This window comes from Rhinoderma darwinii, chromosome 4 (assembly GCF_050947455.1).
Source record: "Rhinoderma darwinii isolate aRhiDar2 chromosome 4, aRhiDar2.hap1, whole genome shotgun sequence".
Classification (NCBI taxonomy): domain Eukaryota; kingdom Metazoa; phylum Chordata; class Amphibia; order Anura; family Rhinodermatidae; genus Rhinoderma; species Rhinoderma darwinii.
The window spans coordinates 300,211,423-300,230,105 of NC_134690.1; the positions used below are offsets into that span (position 1 = coordinate 300,211,423).

Below are 18,683 nucleotides of genomic sequence, written 5' to 3' on the forward strand. Positions count from 1 at the left end.
AATGGGTTATCTGGATTATTAAAATTGATGGTCCATCCTTAGGATAGGCCATCAATATTAGATTGGTGGGGTCAGACAGTGAGAACCCCTACCACGAAGGGGCTGCATAGCTTGTACGAGTGCTTCTAGGGTTCTCCTCTCAGTCCGTACTTACACAGCCACTATAAAATGTAACGGAACGTGTAAGTTATTGCACCATTGTCCCATTCACTTGGAAGGGGCCGCTGCCATTCGACAGCTGCCCGGCGGGGGTGCCAACAGCCGGACTCACACCGATCTATTATTGATGGAATATGCCAAGTATAAGCGCTTCATCAATCTTCAAACGCCTGAGCTTCAAAAGGAAAAGACTGCACGAAGTCCAGTTTCTTTTTTTTGCAGGAAGTGTGCTTCATAGAACAGTACATAGAGCTTACAAACATATTACATATACAGGTACTTCTATATGAATTGGATTATAAAATAGTTAAATTTCAGTAATTCAATTCAAAAAGTGAAATGCAGATTCATTACACACAGAGTGATCTATTTCCAGCATTTTTTTCTTTTAATGTTGATGATTATGGTAACAGTTAATGAAAACCCAAAATTTTGTGTCTCAGAACATTAGAATATTATATTAGCCCAATTTCAAAAATAATTTTTAATACCGAAATGTTGTCCTACTGAAAAGTATGTACAGTATATGCACTCAATACTTGGTCCGGGCTCCTTTTGCATGAATTACTGCATCAATGTGGCGTGGCATGGAGGCGATCAGCCTGTGGCACTGCTGAGGTGTTAGGGAAGCACAGGTTGCTTTGATAGTGGCCTTCAGCTCGTCTGCATTGTTGGGTCTGGTGTCTATATTTTCCTCTTGACAATACCCCATAGATTCTCTATGGGGTTTAGGGCAGGCGAGTTTGCTGGCAATCAAGCACAGTGATACTGTGGTTATTAAACCAGGTTTTGGTACTTTGGCAGTGTGGGCAGGCACCAAGTCCTGCGGGAAAATTAAATCAGCATCTCCATAAAGCTGTTCAGCAGAGGGAAGCATGAAGTGCTCTAAAATGTTCTGGTAGACGGCTGTGTTGACTCTGGACTTGATATAACACAGTGGACCAACACCAGCAGATGACATGGCTCCCCAAACCATCACTCACTGTAGAAACTTCACACTGGACCACAAGCAACTTAGATAGAGTGCCCCTCCACTCTTCCTCCAGACTCTGGGACCCCGATTTCCAAATGAAAACGCAAGATTTACTTTCATCTGAAAACAGGACTTTGGATCACTGAGCAACAGACTACTCCTTTTTCTCCTTAGCCCAGGTAAGACACTTTTGATGTAGTCTCTGGTTCATGAGTGGCTTGACAAGGAATGCAACAGTTGTAGCCCATGTCCTGGATACGTCGGTGTGTGGTGGCTCTTGAATCACTGACTCCAGCCACAGTCCACTCCTTGTGAATTTCCCCCAGATTCTTGAATGGCCTTTTCTTGACAATCCTTTCAAGGCTGCGGTTATCCCTGTTGCTTGTGCACCTTTTTCTACCACACTTTTTCCTTCCTCTTAACTTTCCATTAATATGCATGGATAAGGCACTCTGTGAACAGCCAGCTTCTTTAGCAATGTCCTTTTGTGGCTTACCCTCCTTGTTGAAGGTGTCAGACTGTCTTCTGGACAACTGTCAAGTCACCAGTCTTCCCCATGATTGTGTAGCCTACTGAACCAGACTGTTGGACCATTTAAAGGCTTAGGAAACCTTTGCAGGTGGTGTGTGGATTAGCTGATTACAGTATGACACCATGAGTCTATAAACTTTTACCCAATATTCTAATTTTCTGAGACACTAAATTTTGGGTTTTCATGAACTGTTAGCCATAATCTTCAACATTAAAAGAAAAAAAATGCTGGAAATAGATCACTCTGTGTGTAATGAATCTATATAATGTATCAGTTTCACTTTTTGTATTACTAAAATAAATTAATCTTTGACGATATTCTAATTCATTAAGGACCTGTACATATAGTATATACTATTATTAGACAAGACAGTCTCACAGGACATATGAATATAAGGGTGGGAAACAGAGGTAGCAACCACCCACTTTATTGAAGATAAAGACTCCAAATAATTACTATATAAACAAGAGAAGCAAGAAGTCCATAGATATCAAAGAAGTTGAAAGTAGAAAATCTTTATTACAAGTCAAACAACATGAGAATCTAAAACAGGTCTTTATAACTGGATCACAATATGACACAATATATCACAGATAGGTAAACAATGTATAGTATACCAAGGAACACATCAACATTGTATCCCAAACCAGCAAGGTATTCAAAAGTAGAAGGTATATGTCAGGTAAAACAAACAGTGGAATTGAAGTCTACACCTAATGAGCATAAACAACGTAAATAATATCTAAATGACCTGACCGTCTCCATAATGTGCTTACCCATATTTCCGTAGTGTAGTGGTATGACCCAAAGGATAAGGGGCGCTACCTTATCCTTTGGGTCATACCACTACACTACGGAAATATGGGTAAGCACATTATGGAGACTATGTCAGGTCATTTAGATATTATCTACGTTGTTTATGCTCATTAGGTGTAGACTTCAATTCCACTGTTTGTTTTACCTGACATATACCTTCTACTTTTGAATACCTTGCTGGTTTGGGATACAATGTTGATGTGTTCCTTGGTATACTATACATTGTTTACCTATCTGTGATATATTGTGTCATATTGTGATCCAGTTATAAAGACCTGTTTTAGATTCTCATGTTTGACTTGTAATAAAGATTTTCTACTTTCAACTTCTTTGATAGCTATGGACTTCTTGCTTCTCTTGTTTATATATAGTATATACTAGTAGCATCACTTATGGCATTTATCCAATCTGGTTTTTGTTTTTTTGTTTTTTAAGTGTAGCAAGGCACATTTATCCAGAAAATGCATTAGCTACCAATTCCAAATGTTTTTTTCATGTGATCATTTAATTATCATTATAAACCATAAAAGCTATTTAATGCTTCAGCACACAATGAAACACTGGCAGTCTAGGAGAGCAAGAAATGACCTTAAAGGGAACCTGTCACCAGCATTTCACCTATTAAACCGACTATACCTGGTGGTAGTGGGTGAAAAATCATTTCTATATAACCTATAATTATCTTCTTAGTCGGCTCTGTAGCTTTAGTATTTAGCTTTTTAGTGTTCCCGTGCCGTATGCTAATGAGCAGAAAAGAGTCAGATCTTCATTTGAAAAGAGTCAAATCTTAGTTTTGAAAAGAGTCAAATCTTCATTCCTCAAGTCTTTCCGAGTTTACCTCACCTTCTTACTTTTGATTGACAGCTCCTCGCCTTCCCCCAGCACACAACATCCCGCGCTTGTGCATTGATGTCCTCCATTGGTGTGTGCACACAAAGGAACACCGGATTATTACGATAAAAGGCGCGAAACGTTTGCAGACCGTTATTTACAGTCAGAGGAGGAGTTTAGGAAAGGGGATAACTGCAATGAACTTTTTATAGCAGCAGCTAGTGAGGGATAAGTAAAAGTTCAATAGGTGAAATGCTGGTGACAGGTTCCCTTTAAGCTTTTAAAACACTATATTTAAAAAAGTCATTCAGATTTAGTAAGATTTGCCAGGATATTTCCATAGCTTGGTTATAGATTCAAGATTACTTATGGAAGTTCATCACATTTTAACCCCTTAATGACCGGGCCTGAAAAGACCTTAATGACCAGCTCAATTTTTCTGTTTTTGCCTCTCTGCGTTTCAGCAGCCATAACTTTTTTATTTTTTCATTGACGTGGCTTTATGAGGCCTTTTTATATGCGAGAGAAACAGTATTTTTTTCCCCCCACAGATTGGGAGTAAAAAAAATAATTTTTACGCCGTGAATATAGGAAAAGGCGATTCTCGGAATAGTTTTTTTTGTTTATTTTTTATCCCGTTCACGTTTCACGCTAAATAACCCATTAGATTAATTCTTCAGGTTATTACGGTCGTGTAGATACCTAATATGCGTAGGTTTTCTGTTTTTATTTAGTGTAGGGGCAATAAAATGTATTTAATGCAAAATAAAGACTCTTTTTGGGACTTTTTTTATTTATTTATTTGTTTTGTTACTTTTTTTTTTTTAATCCCATCAAGGGATAACTTTATTTGTAACTTTATTTTTTACTTGCAATGTATTAGCATACTTCTGTACGCTAATACATTACACTGTGTCACTATGACACAGGCTGCTGATCGGGCAGCACATAGTGTGCCCGAACAGCAGGCACACGGAACACACAGCCCTGGGGTCCTTTGTAGGTCCCCAGGGCTGACTGCAGAGGGATTCCCCATTGTTTGATCGCATCATGGAATCCCGGTGATGTGATCAAAGAGGGGAATTCCCTTTGATCATGCCGCGGTCACGGACCGCGGCAATCAAAGAGTGAAACAGCTGGGGTCCGAATGTTTGCCGACCCCAGCTGTGTTCAGGAGGCTGCTCTAAGATCAGGAGCTGTTAGTAACAGCTCCTGCTTAGAGGATGAGTGCTCACACGAGCGCTCATCAGCTTCATCTGCAGCGACGCCAAAAGACGTCTCTGTAGACTAAGCACCCGCACCGCCTGACGTCAAAAGACAGTGGGCGGTCGGGAAGGTGTTAAAGATTTAGGGGTGAATACAATTTGAAAAAAAATTGGAATAAAGTCAGCCTAATTTATTTGGAGACACACGCCTCTTAATTACTTGGGTGCATCTCTGGACGTCCGTGCGCCAGAGAGTAAAATCTACTCTATGAGCTGGAGTAGATTTGCGCCATAATGGACAACAATTTCTAGCATAAATAATAATGAATTTGTCAGGCCGTGGACGGCCCCACCATTTCCACTAAGTTTCGCCCGCTTTTTAGAAAATTTCAGTGAGCAACGGAAACAGGAAATTTTACTGCAAATTGCGACTCGTGCCATTTGCGACTTTTCTAAGTGTAGAAAACTTAAAGGGACGCTCCGACCAAAACAAAACTTTCCCATGTGCTCCATTCTGGTATTTCATGTGTCAGTCTCTCACCTCTTATTTTTCTTGCTTCTTCTATCTCTATATATCACACTAGAAATTATATATATATATATTTTTTTTTTAAAAATATATATGTAAAAAACTGGATATTTGGAAAGCGCTACTCCATATGAAGAATAAGCAGAGTGATGCTGATAAGCAGGTTTATTGTACAACAAGGATGGGCAACGCGTTTCAACGCAGAACATGCGTCTTCGTCAAGCTTAAATTAGGTATAAAACAAGCAAGACATACATCTTAAATACACATGTGGATGAGGGGGGGAGGGGATAAGAGGCAAAAAACCGCCAAACATGAAACAATCAGGTACATAGATAAAAACAGATGTGACTGACGTCATCAGGTAAACCGTCACAGTTGTAAAATATATGAGGTACATAAAAAGGTATTAGGCACTGAATATAGAGGTACAGAGTGGGCGCACAATCATAAAATGCAGATTGAAGTGATAAAAAACAGAGGATGCAGACATAAAAAAAATCAGGACGGAAACAAAGTCACTTTACATATTAAAATCATGATATGAAACGTGATAAGGGAGAGCTTACCGATATTCAGACGGGTAAGGATGAACGTGGAGGAGACAGTAGGTACGGCATAGCCAGCCAGGGCTGGAGCAAAGTGAAAGTAAAAGAAACCACATGTCGGCGTCAGCGTAGTCCAGGCAACCAAAGCAACTACGGTGGCCGTAAGGGGGAAAGAAGGTAGCAAAGGCAAAATGATGCCCGAGACGGGAGATGCATATACAAGGAGACATGGAAAATGTAAGTGAGGAGAACAGTTTCATTTGGCAATGTTACTTGAAAAGAATATAAATTAACAGGAAGTAAGGAAGTGTGAAAGATGATATATTATCGGCCGGAGAGGGAGGTAAATTGATGTGGAGGAAGCAGGGAAAAGTAAAAGCAGAAGTATTCAGAGAAGTAGATGTGGACAAAACTGTAGGAAGGTATTAGAAACAAAATGTACGGGAATATGAGTTTACGGACACAGTGAGAATTCATATTTGCTACATGTAGAACTTGACAGGAGAGATGGTCATATACTTTGGACAAGTTAAAGTTAATCAATCTAGTGCAGATTCAGAAACGTCATTAAGACCGCCAGGTTGCAGACAGGACAGTTTCTCCCTCTGTTTGAGCCTATTGAACCAGTCATTTCAGTAACGGAGATGGATTCAATGGGGGTCACAAGGATATTACCAAAGTCGTTATTATGGACAGTTAAAAAGTGTCGTGAAACACTGTTTTAAAAAAAACAGTCTTCACATTAAACCTGTGCTTGTTAATCCTGCACCGTAGTTGTTGGGTCGTTCTCCCCACATATTGTAGGTTGCAGGGACATTTTAATAGGTAAATAACGTAGCTATTGCTGCAATTCATGAACGTTTTAATAGGGAAAGACTCATTTGTGACGGTTGAAGTAAAAGAAGTGTAGCCATGGGTAATGCTACTACAGCACAAGCATCTCTGATGGCCACATCTATAGGAACCAATAACGGATGGTAAAGGGTTAGGATTTTTAGGCTTCACAGATTTCAATCTACTTGGTGCTATAATGTTACGTATGGTCTCAGATCTCCTATAGGTTATTTTAGGATCTCTAAGATAAGGGTCACTTCAGTATGTGCCAATGTTTACCTTGTTGTACAATAAACCTGCTTATCAGCATCACTCTGCTTATTCTTCATATTGAGTAGCGCTTTCCAAATATCCAGTTTTTTACATATATATATATTTTTTTCAAAAAAAAATATACATTTCTATTGACTTGCGGCTCAATACCATGGATGACGGTACCTGGATACTGAAAGCTGCAACCTGGTTACAAAAACGGCCTTCAACGCTAAGCTGTACCTGCCAGTACGAGCTTTTTACGGTGAGTCACAACTTACCACTGCTATTCATCGTTCTACCTATCAAGGTTTATCCTGCACCATGTGGCGCTGTGTACATTTCTCTTTTCTCAGACATCACTATATATCACACTTGGATGGTTGCTTAGCAGTGTGAATCAGGCTCAGTGACACTTTCTCTACTTGAGTCTATGGAGATCTGTCACCCATCACAGGCTTCAGCAGTTCCTGTACCACACCAGTTTTGCATGGAGAGGGGGGGGAAACTTCTATCATCAGCAACCACTGATACTTAGACAGGATCCTGTCACACAGGTATAATGTAGAAGAATATAGTGCATCCTCCCTGTCTGTATACTTATGGCTTCTCAGCTTATTTATGAGAATATAGAGAGAATGATAATCACAGTATCCCCCAACATGTAGAAAGGGTATGGTCTTTAGCTGGTCATGTGATGCTGTGATGAAGCATCATGGGATTGATGGTCAAGCAAAGGGAAAGCTTGGAAAATTAAGAATCGAGATGGAGGCTTTTTTATAGCAGTGACAGGCAGCGGTTCAAGAAGTACAGTTTACATAAAGTGTAGAGTGTGGTATACAGTCAGGTGGGGGGGGGGGGGGTGCGCAGACATGGAAAGTTGTCTTTCCACTAGAGATCTTTTTATAAATTTACTTCCTCAGAACCAGAAAATGTATCAGGTCGGCTAACTAGAAATGCCTCCTGTTGAGTTAGCAGTGAACATGCTCAAAAAACCGCCGCCCCCCACGAAAACACCTAAAAACACATGTTCACACAGCGGTTTTTTTTATAAGGCCTAAATGTGACCAATATATAGTTTCAGATGTGGCTGCAGGGCCCGAGACCAAATCATGGCCATCACACAACATGAAATAAAAAAAAGGTATGAAAAAAAAAAACACAAAAAAACATTCCCGTTTTACCCCTTCTTGACAAGGCCTGAAAAGTCCTTAATCGCCAGCTAAATTTGAGTTTTTGCCTCTCTGCCTTTCATACATTTTTTCATGGACGTTACTATATGGTCTGGTTTTATGCAAAAGAAATTGTAAAAAATTGTCTGCGTAGTTCGAGGGTAGAAAAAGTTTACGGTGTAAGTTACATCATTTATTTTTGCGGCGTTAATATAGAAACAATTATCGGCATGGTTACTTTTTTTATCCCATTCACGTTAAAATAACCGGTTACAAACAAATAACTGAAAAATAAATAGATTAACCCCTTCCCTCTTTAGCCACTTTAGACCTTCCTGACAGCCTCATTTTTCAAATCTGACATGTTTCAGTTTATGTGGTAATAACGTCGGAATGCTTTCACCTATCCAAGCGATTATGAGATTGTTTTCTCGTGACACATTGGACTTTAAGTTACTGGCAAAATTTGCCCGATATGTTCAGTATTTAATTGTGAAAAACACCAAAGTTTAGCGAAAAATTGCAAAAATTTGCATTTTTCTCAATTTAAATGTATCTGCTTGTAAGACAGGCAGTTATACCACACAAAATAGTTGCTAATTAACATCACCCATATGTCTACTTTAGATTGGCATCGTTTTTTGAACATCCTTTTATTTTTCTATGACATCACAAGGCTTAGAACTTTAGCAGCAATTTCTCACATTTTCAAGAAAATTTCAAAAGGCTATTTTTACAGGGGCCAGTTCAGTTGTGAAGTGGCTTTGAGGGCCTTATGTATTAGAAACCCAAAAAAAAAAAGTCACCCCATTTTAAAAACTTCACCCCTCAAAGTATTCAAAACAGCATTTAGAAAATGTCTTAACCCTTAACACATTTCACAGGAATTACAGTAAAGTAGAGGTGAAATGTACAAATTTCATATTTTTTATACAATTTATTTTATAACAGAAGGTTTAACCAGAGAAATGCAACTCAATATTTGTTGCCCAGTTTCTGCAGTTTTAGGAAATATCCTACATGTGGCCCTAGGCTGCTACTGGACTGAAGCACCGGCCTCAGAAGCAAAGGAGCACCTACTGGATTTTGGGGCCTTATTTTTGTTAGAATATATTTTAGGCACCATGTCAGGTTTGAAGGGCTCTTGCGGTGCCAAAACAGTGAAAATCCCCCAAAAGTGACCCCATCTGGGAAACTACACACCTCAAGGAAATTATCTAGGTGTATAGTGAGCATTTTGACCGCACAGGTTTTTTACAAAAATTATTGGAAGTAGGCCGTGAAAATTAAAATCTACATTCTTTCAAAGAAAATGTAGGTTTAGCAATTTTTTTTCTCATTTCCACAAAGACTAAAAGGAGAAAAAGCACCGCAAAATTTGTAAAGCAATTTCTCCAGAGTAAACCAATACCCCCCACATGTGGTAATAAACGGCTGTTTGGACACTGGGCCGGGCTTACAAGGGAAAGAGCGCTATTTGGCTTTTGGAGCTCAAATTTAGCAGGAATGGTTTGCAGAGGCCATGTCACATTTACAAAGCCCCTGAGGGGACAAAACAGTGGAACCCCCCCCCCCCCCCCCCACACAAGTGACCCCATTTAGGAAACTACACCCATTGAGGAAATCTAGGGGTATAGTGAGCGATTTGAGCACACAGTTTTTTTGCATTATTGGAAGTAGGCCCTGAAAATAAAAGTCTACATTCTTTCAAAGAAAATGTAGGTTTAGCAAATTTTTTCTCGTTTACACAAGGACAAGGACTGAAGGAGAAAAAGCACCACAAAATTTGTAAAGCAATTTCTCCTGAGTATAACAGTACCCCACATGTGGTAATAACCGGCTGTTTGAACACACGGCGGGGCTTAGAAGGGAAAGAGCACTATTTGGCTTTTGGAGATCACATTTAGCAGGAATGGTTTGCGGAGGCCATGTCGCATTTACAAAGCACCTGAGGGGACAAAACAATGAAAACGCCCAAAAAGTTACTCCATTTAGGAAACTACACCTCTTGAGGAATTCATCTAGGTGTGTACTAAGCATTTTGACCCCATAGATGTTACATAGAATTTATTAGAATTGGGCAGTGAAAATAAAAACAATCCTTTTCTTCAATAAGACGTAGCTTTAGCGCAAATTTTTTCATTTTCTCAACAAATAAAGGAAAAAGGAACCCAACATTTGTAAAGCAATTTCTCCTGAGTACAGAAATACCCCATATGTGGTCATAAACGGCTGTTTGGGCAAACGGCAGGGCTCAGAAGGGAAGGAGCGCCATTTGGAGTGCAGATGTTGCTGGATTGGTTTCTGGGCGCCTGTGGGCCCAAAACAGTGGAAACCGCACAGAAGTGACCCAATTTTGGAAACTACACCCCTCAATGCATTTACCTAGGGGTTCAGTAAGCATTTTAACCCTGCAGGTGTTTTGTAGAAATGAGTGTGCACTCGATGTTGCAGAGTGAAAATTGGATTTTTTTTCCATAGATATGCCAATATGTGGTGCCCAGCTTGTGCCAGCATAACAAGACAGCTCTCAATTATTATGCTGGGTTTCCTGGTTTTAGAAACACCCTACATGGGGCACTAATCTTTTGCCTGGACATTCGACCAGGCTCCGGAGTGAAAGCGTACCATGTCAAATTGAGGCCTAATTGGTATTGGTTCACAACTGCAGAGGCTCAGATGTGAAATAATAAAAAGAAACCCCTGAGAAGTGACCCCATTATGGAAACTGCACCCCTCAAGGCATTTATTAAGGGGTGTAGTGAGCATTTTCACCCCACAGGTCTTTTCCATAAATGATTGCACTGCGGATAGTGCAAAGTAAAAATTAATATTTTTCCCTAAATATGCCATTCAGTGGCAAATATGTCATGCCCAGCTTATGACGCTGGAGACACACACACCAAAAATTGTTAAAAGGGTTCTCCCGGGTATGACGATGACATATATGTGGAAGGAAACTGCTCTTTGGGCACGCTGTAGGGTTCAGAGCGGAGGGAGCGCCATTTGGCTTTTGGAGAGCAGATTTTGCTTGGTAGTAGATTTTTTGAGTATTGCTGGTGTTTCCATTTATAATGTGGGGGTACATGTAAGCCGGGCGGAGTATATAAGGGGTATAGTCAGGTGGTATAATAATGGGGTAAAAAAAACAACAAAATGATCCATAGATGTGTGTTATGCTGTGACACAATCCTTTCTGCACTGGCTGGTGTCGAACTGATATATGGCATCCTTTCTTATGCCCCTTTTGGTCCACACTCCGCACCTTTGCTGTTTGGGGAATTTTGCTGGGAAAGTGTTGCCCTGGTATAATACGGGCACCCCCCCGCTTCCAGCAGATATGTTTGGGCCCTCCCCTTCCTGGTTCCCTAATTTTAGGTCCTTGATAAATCGCCTCTTGAAACAGAAGAAATGTTCCCCTTGGGTCGGCACAACTGCATATTTTTTTTTATTTCCTGACTTATTGGAGCCTAAACTAATTTTATTTTTTCATAGACGTAGTGGTATGAGGGCTTTTTTTTGCGGAACGAGCTGTAGCTATTATTGGTACCATTTTGGGGTACATGCGACTTTTTGATCACCTTTTATCCTACTTTTTGAAGGGCCAGGTAAACAAAAAAAACGCAATTCTGGCATCTATTTTTATACAGCGTTCACCATGCGTTATAAACTACATGTTCACATTATTCTGCGGGTCAGTATGATTCCGGCGATACCTAATTTATAGAACTTTAGGTTTTACAACTTTTTGCACAATAAAATAACTTTTTGAAAAAGAATGTATTTTTTCTGTCGCCATGTTGTGAGAATCATAACTTAATTTTTTTGTCGACGGAACTGTAGGAGGGCTTGTTTTTTGCGAGACAAGCTATAATTTTTATAGGTACCATTTTTGGATACATGCGACTTTTTGATCACTTTTTATTCCAATATTTGTAGGGCAAAGTGACCAAAAACCAGGAACTCTGGTATAGTTTTTTAAGTTTTTTTTTTTACGCTGTTCACCGTGTGCAATAAATATATTTTGATACCTCAGGTCGTTACGGTCGCGGCAATACCAAATACGTATGGTTTATTATTATTTTTTCAATAAAGGACTTGATAAGGGAAAAAGGGCGATTGTGTTTTATTTTATTACTTGAAACTTTTATTGTTTTCACTTTTTTTTTTTACACTTTATACTTTTTTTTACACTTTTTTTCAAGTCCCATTTGGGGACTTGAAGTTCCAACTGTCTGATGTTTTTTTTCTAATACCTACGTAGTGCAATGTATTAGATCTGTCAGTTATTCACTGACAGCAAGCCGATCAGGTTTCGCCTCCCGGCGGGGCCTAATCGGCCTCCGTAATGGCAGAGCAGGAGGCCATTGTGTCTCCTGTTGCCATAGCAGCAGTCGCCAGTCCTGATTGCCTGTCGGGGCTGGCGATCTGCTAGTAACCGCTACGATGCAGCAATCGCTTTCGATTGCTGCATCGAAGGGGTTAATGGCAGGGATCGGAGCTAGCTCCGGTTCCTGCCGTTACAGGTGGATGTCAGCTGTAACATACAGCCGACTTCCACCGCTGACGCCGGATCAGCTCCTGAGCCGGCACCATCTTGCCGGCGGCTACGGAAGCCGATCAGGCTCCGCCACCGGGCGGATCTTGACCGGCTTTGTGCTAGGCAGACCGGGAGCCCAGTATTGCTGGGGTTCCGATGAGCTGCAAAACCCTTAAGTGCAGCACTCGCGTTTGAGCTCTGCACTTAAGGGGTTAATGGCGGGGATCTAAGCTAATTTCGGTCCCCGCCATTACAGTCGGATGTCAGCTACAGCTGAGATCCAGTGATTATGGCACCGACAGCTTCTGAGCCGGTGCCAAACATTTGTCGTAAGTATACGACATTTTGCGGGAAGCACTGGCTTTCCATGACGTATACTTATGACAAATGTAGGGAAGGGGTTAATTTAAACTCACTGAACAGGCCATACTAAATGCCCTATTACACCAGCCAATTTTGACCAATGCAACCAGCGCCGATCACGGAGACAGCTCGTTGATCAGCGCTTATTTGCTCCTGTCACAAGGAGATAGTATGGGGACAAGCACTCGTTACTCCCATTGCCCGTCCCCATACATTTACACAGGGAGATGTGCTACCGACACCAATTATATTTCAGTTTTTTTTAAACGATACGATCAGCAGATGATTGAGCGTTTGCTCGTTTATCTGCTGAATGCTGCCCTATTTACACAGAACAATTATCGGGAATGAGCGCTCTATGAACGTTTGTCTGCCCGATAATTGCCCAGTGTAAAAGGGCCTTTACTCAAAAGGGCAGAAGTATTGCAGTGTATTCTAAAAGCGATCAGAAGATGCATAGTTGAGTCCCCTAGTGGGACTAAAAATAAGGTTATCAAAAAGGTTCATAAAGTTTATAATAAATAAATAAAAATTTCAAATAAAATCCCGCTTTTTCCCTTATAAAATACTTTAATATGAAAAAAACTAAATATTAAAACATTACACATATTTGATATCGCCACATCCATAACAACCCCACCTATAAAGCTATTACGTTATTTAATCCGCACGGTGAACAGTGTTCAAAAATTTGCATGTACTCCAAAATGGTACCAATAAAAACTAGAAGTCGTCACACAAAAAACAAGCCCTCATACAGCTGGCTCTTAAAACATGGACAAATCTAAGATGGGGAAAAAACCCATAGCGCTTGGAATGCAACGATGGAAAAACAGCTTGGTCATTAAGGTCTAAAATAGGCTGGGCATTAATGGGTTAATACATGAAGTCCAAGTCTATAGAAGTGCAATGCAGTGTAATATGTTGATCAAGCACAGAGGAAAGGCCTGGAAGTCATAAGAAATTACTTGTGTAACGTGATCATACTATAGTGGAGATCGAGGGGAAAAACTCATCTACGTGATCTGCGCTTTCATCTTGCAGTTATTTTCCGATGCTAATTAATAATGCTCAGTTCATTGCACTTTGAAGACTTCTGACAACGTGATATGAGACTCGAAAAAAGCAGCTTTCTACAGCCTATGGGTCTGGTCAGATGAGGAGGATTCAACTGCAAAATCTTAAGATTTTGGAAAATCCCAATGGATAGTAATTCATGTGCGTATTAAAAAGAGGTTCTACGTTTATCCAAAATATGGTTATTGGGAACCGCATCCTCTTGCACAACACTACTCCTTAGTTCGCAAGGTGATTGTGTTTTCGTGGATGTGCGAGAATGACCTCATCACACTAGAATCCTCCCAATATACGCCTACGTGGCTGCTATGTTACTTGCTAGCTTTTCTGTGGCGTGCAAAAAGACGTTATCACTAACCAAAACCACCCTGTATAAATTGATTCTGTATAAATTGATTCAAGGACGCAGGACAACAATACAAATAGTGTAGTATCATAATGGATAATCTGTGGTGCCAATCTACAATATAAGCTTTTGTTTGGATCATCTTAAGTTATCACAAAAACAAAAATCAGGAAAAAGTGCAACATCCTTCGCTAAATATTGTGACGGAGCCAAAGTTAGAGAGGAATAGCAGGTCTCAGAACAAGTTCGGCTTAGTTTACATTTCCGTCTGGACTCCGTTCATGGCTTCCGCCGGAGCTTACCGTCAAGGGAACCCATGAACGGAAGCCAAACTGAAATCATAGGTTTCCATTTGCATCACCATTGATTTCAATGGTGACGGATCCGGTGCAAATAGTTTCCGTTTGTCACCGTTGTTTAACTCCTTCCCGCTATGTGACGTAATAGTCAGTCACAGGCTTTGTCCGGATAACCATATGATGTAATAGTCAGTCAGTTTGCATTAACAGGCACCTGTGTCTCCAGACACAGGCTTAGAGCAGTAATAGCTTAAAGCTGGGGGACCCATTGCAGCGGTCCCTCAGCGGCAATCATCGCGACAGGTCACTTACTACTGACTGACCATCGCCATGTTGAGTGTAGACAACTGATTGACTGCTGTCATTGGCAGCAGCCTATCACTATTAGGGATGTCACGATACCAGAATTTGGACTTAAATACTGATACTTCGTGTAGTGTTGCGATACCCTTTACCAAAACGATACTTTTGCCAATAATAATAATAAAAAAAAGTTCTCCCGTTTTCTGATGTGAGGCGCGTGCGTGGTGTGATTAATTTTGAACCTCCACGTGCCTCACATTAATTAGTAATTAATCCCATCAGGTTCCTGTCATAATGGACAATATTGGGTTAACGTGTGAGGTACATGATGGGGTTCAATACTATTAATATGAGGCACATGGAGGTTCAAAATTCATAATAACTCATGCCTCACATTAATAAGTGAAAGAAAGCCGTTTTTTATTGTAGAACAGCGTTAACATGAATGCAACCATACAAAATGTTTATATTTTATGTATAGAGCCTTATTTTAATTTTTATTGTAATGTGTGTGTTTTTTTTTTAAACTTGAATGTACTGGCATATATCTATATGCCAGTACATTAGCCTGTGTACTGATAGGTATGTCCTAACAACTGCCTGTGTACTAAGTATGCCCTAACAGGAAATATTGTCAGACAGCCCAGGGGTCCTTCAATGGACCCTGCGCTGTCTGCTTATATATGGTATGGCCATCGATCGAGTCACAGGAATTCCCTGTGACGCAATCCAAAAGGGCATTTCCCCTGAATGCTGCGGTCAGCTTTGATCACAGCATTCAGAGAATAGCGGCGGAGAGAGGTTTCTCTGATCTCCGCCGTTAAATCAGGGCTGCGGCTGTGTAATACAGCCATTGCCCTGCTCCTGACAACAGGTGCGCACACGGTCAACATGAGGTGATGCGGCCGGCGCTGCACTAAGTGGCGGCACAGGCACTGAAGACAGAACATGGGGGTGTATTGCAGTGCGCCCGTCATGTTCTGTCTTCAGTGCCACCGCTCGTTAGTGAAGCGCTGGTCGCATCACATCACGCAGACCACGCGCGCACTTCTCAGGAGCGGGGCAATGGCTGTCTTACACAGCCGCATCCCTGCTCATACATTCACGTTTTACTATACTAAGCTGTGTATCGAAATACATGACAACTGTATTGAACCGTTTGAAGGTGCACGGTATCGAAGTTGATGCATCTTGCATCCCTAATCACAATACATCACCGAGGGACCAATCAGACTGGTCCCACGTCGGTGATTGCTATGATTGGTCTGTCACGACAGACAGATCGTATTACACTGGTGGCCATTTTCATTATGATCCCGCTCTGTATCCCTCATTGCAGCTGTGGAGGGAGTTGTTAGAGGGAGCAGAGCAGTTATGTCAAGAGCGGTTGTGTGTGTGTGTGTAAAATATTTATATTTATATATATATATATATATATATATATATATATATATATATACACACACACACACACACACACACACACTACTATGTCTACCACTACCACCATCCTCCACCCTTTACCCCCTGATCACTCCCTGGTGATTACTTTCACTGATTTTTGTTCCTGCAGTTGATCAGTAACTGAATAAGTTGCTGATCACTGTTCAAAACTCTTGCTACAGGGTTTTTTTTTCCTCCTACTTTTTTGCCATTTATAATATATAACAACTTATTTTGTAAACCCCTGGGACGAGTATTGCTGTCCTGTGTTCTGATCAGAGACTTCATTGTCACCGATTGCCTAATACAAGCCTTGCTCTAGCACTTTTTCTCTTTAGTTATAAAAAAATAAAAAATAAAAAAAAATAAAATTGTAAAAAAATATATCTATATGGAGTTTAGTTAGGTATGTTGTGTAAAAGTCTACCTATCTGATAAAGAGCATAATGGCCCGTAGAGTATTTACGGCTGAGGAGACATATGCCATTATTGCTTCTGAGAGAGTCTGGGAGTGACACAAACACTCTTCTACCTATCCTCTCGCCCCCATTCTACTACACCAGCCCCCGAGGGTAGTGACCGCATGTGGACTCCAATCTCCGAGAACTACGAGCCCCAGGTCCCTGGGTTTACGGGCACCCCAGGGGATCAATTTGAAACGGCAGGGTTAAAGGAAATAGACTTTTTTAAAGTTGATTTCACTGACGAATGTATGGACTTAACAGTGACCCAAACTAACCTAAATGCCCAACAGTTTATCGCCCAGAATGCCTAATCTAATTGAGCCAAGTCCAACAGGTGGACTCCTATATACACCATGGAAATGAGGAAGAAATGGGGTATTGTCCTCAGTATGGGGCTTCTGAAAAAGCCATCCATAAGAATATACTGGAGCACCGATATACTGTACCACACCCCCATGTACCGCATGGCGATGGGCAGGACTGAGATAACGCTCAGATGTTTGCATTACTGCGGTAATGCCGTGCCCACCCCAAGGTGACCCCAGCTTTGACCACCTATTTAAAACTAGACACCCTATAAGACCATTTCAGTGCCAATTTGCCCAGGTAAACAGCCCCAAGAAGTGCATCGCTGTTGACGAGTCCCTAGTTCATTTTAAAGGGAGGTTTCAATTCCGCCAGTGCCTGCCAAATAAGAGGGCAAAGTATGGCGTGAAGATGTACAAACTGTGCGAAAGTACATCAGGGTACACCTACAAATTTAAAATATATGAAGGGAAGGACACCACTATTCATCCCCCAGAATACCCCCCCCCCCCCTTCATGAGAGTTAACGGCAAGATAGTGTGGGATCTGGTGCATCCACTGCTGGACAAGGGCTACCGCCTCTACTGGGTAATTACTATACCATCATACTACTTTTCAAGAGCCTTGCTTCCAGAAGTACAGTGGCATGTGGCACAGCTCGCAAGAACCAGAGAAGTCTCCCTAGGTCGCTGCTCGGGCAAATGATCAGAAGATGTGAGTGTAGGACACAATGCAGCGACAACCTATAGTATGTCAAGTATAAGGACAAGAGAGATGTCTATATCTTGAAAATACATGGCAATGGCAGCCCTCCTCGTCCCTGAACGAGGTACAAGTACAGAGAGACCCTCAAACCCAATTGCATTCTTGACTACAATAAATACATGGGAGGGGTTGATCTCTCAGATCAAGTGCTGCAGCCATACAATGCCATGCGGAAATCAAGGGTGTGGTACGTCCAAATTCTAATAAAATCTGACACTTGTGGGGTCAAAATGTGCACTACACCCCTAGATTAATTCCTCAAGGGGTGTAGTTTCCAAAATGGGTTATTTTTGGGGTGTTTCTTTTGTTTTGGTACCACAAGAGCTATTTAAACCTGACATGGTGCCTAAAATATAATCTAATAAAAAGGAGTCCCCAAAATCCACTAGGTGCTCCTTTGCTTCTGAGGACGGTGTTTCAGTCCATTAGCACACTAGGGCCATAAGTGGGATATTTCTAAAAACTGCAAAATCTGGGCAATAAATGTGGCGTTTCATTTCTCTGGTAAAACGTTCTACGTTAGGGTATGTTCACACTGGCTATTTTTGAGCATCTGCCCATTGATTTCAATGGGAAATACGGCGTTCTGTTCGACAGGGCGTTTTTTACGCCTCAATTTCAAACAACGGGGGATAAAAAGACGCCCCGTAAAAAGTACATGTCACTTCTTGAGCCGTTTTTGGAGCAGTTTTTCATTGACTCAATAAAAAAACAGCTCCAATAACTGCCATAAAAAACGCTAGTTTGATTAAAAAACAGCTGGAAATCAGGAGCCGTTTTCCTCGTATTTTGTTAAGTGGGAACATTACCTTGCAGAAAAAAAAAAAAATTAAATGAATTTCTGCAAAAAAATAAAATAAAAATATTTGTACATTTCAGCCCTACTTTTCTTTAATTCTTGTGAAAGGGTTAAGAAACTTTCTAAA

At 40.9% G+C, this 18,683-nt stretch overlaps 1 protein-coding gene across 6 annotated transcripts in view; it reads right to left on the reverse strand.

Moving 5' to 3' along the window:
- Positions 1-18,683, reverse strand: part of ZDHHC14 (zDHHC palmitoyltransferase 14) — a 195,136-nt gene that overhangs the window by 68,659 nt on the left and 107,794 nt on the right. The window contains exon 1 of one of the 6 annotated variants that reach the window (XM_075862669.1): positions 5,615-5,698. The exons of the other annotated variants lie outside the window; for them this stretch is intronic. The gene's annotated coding sequence lies outside the window, so the exon portion shown is untranslated. Of the gene's footprint in view, positions 1-5,614; positions 5,699-18,683 lie in introns of those variants that run through there. 6 annotated transcript variants of the gene reach the window in all.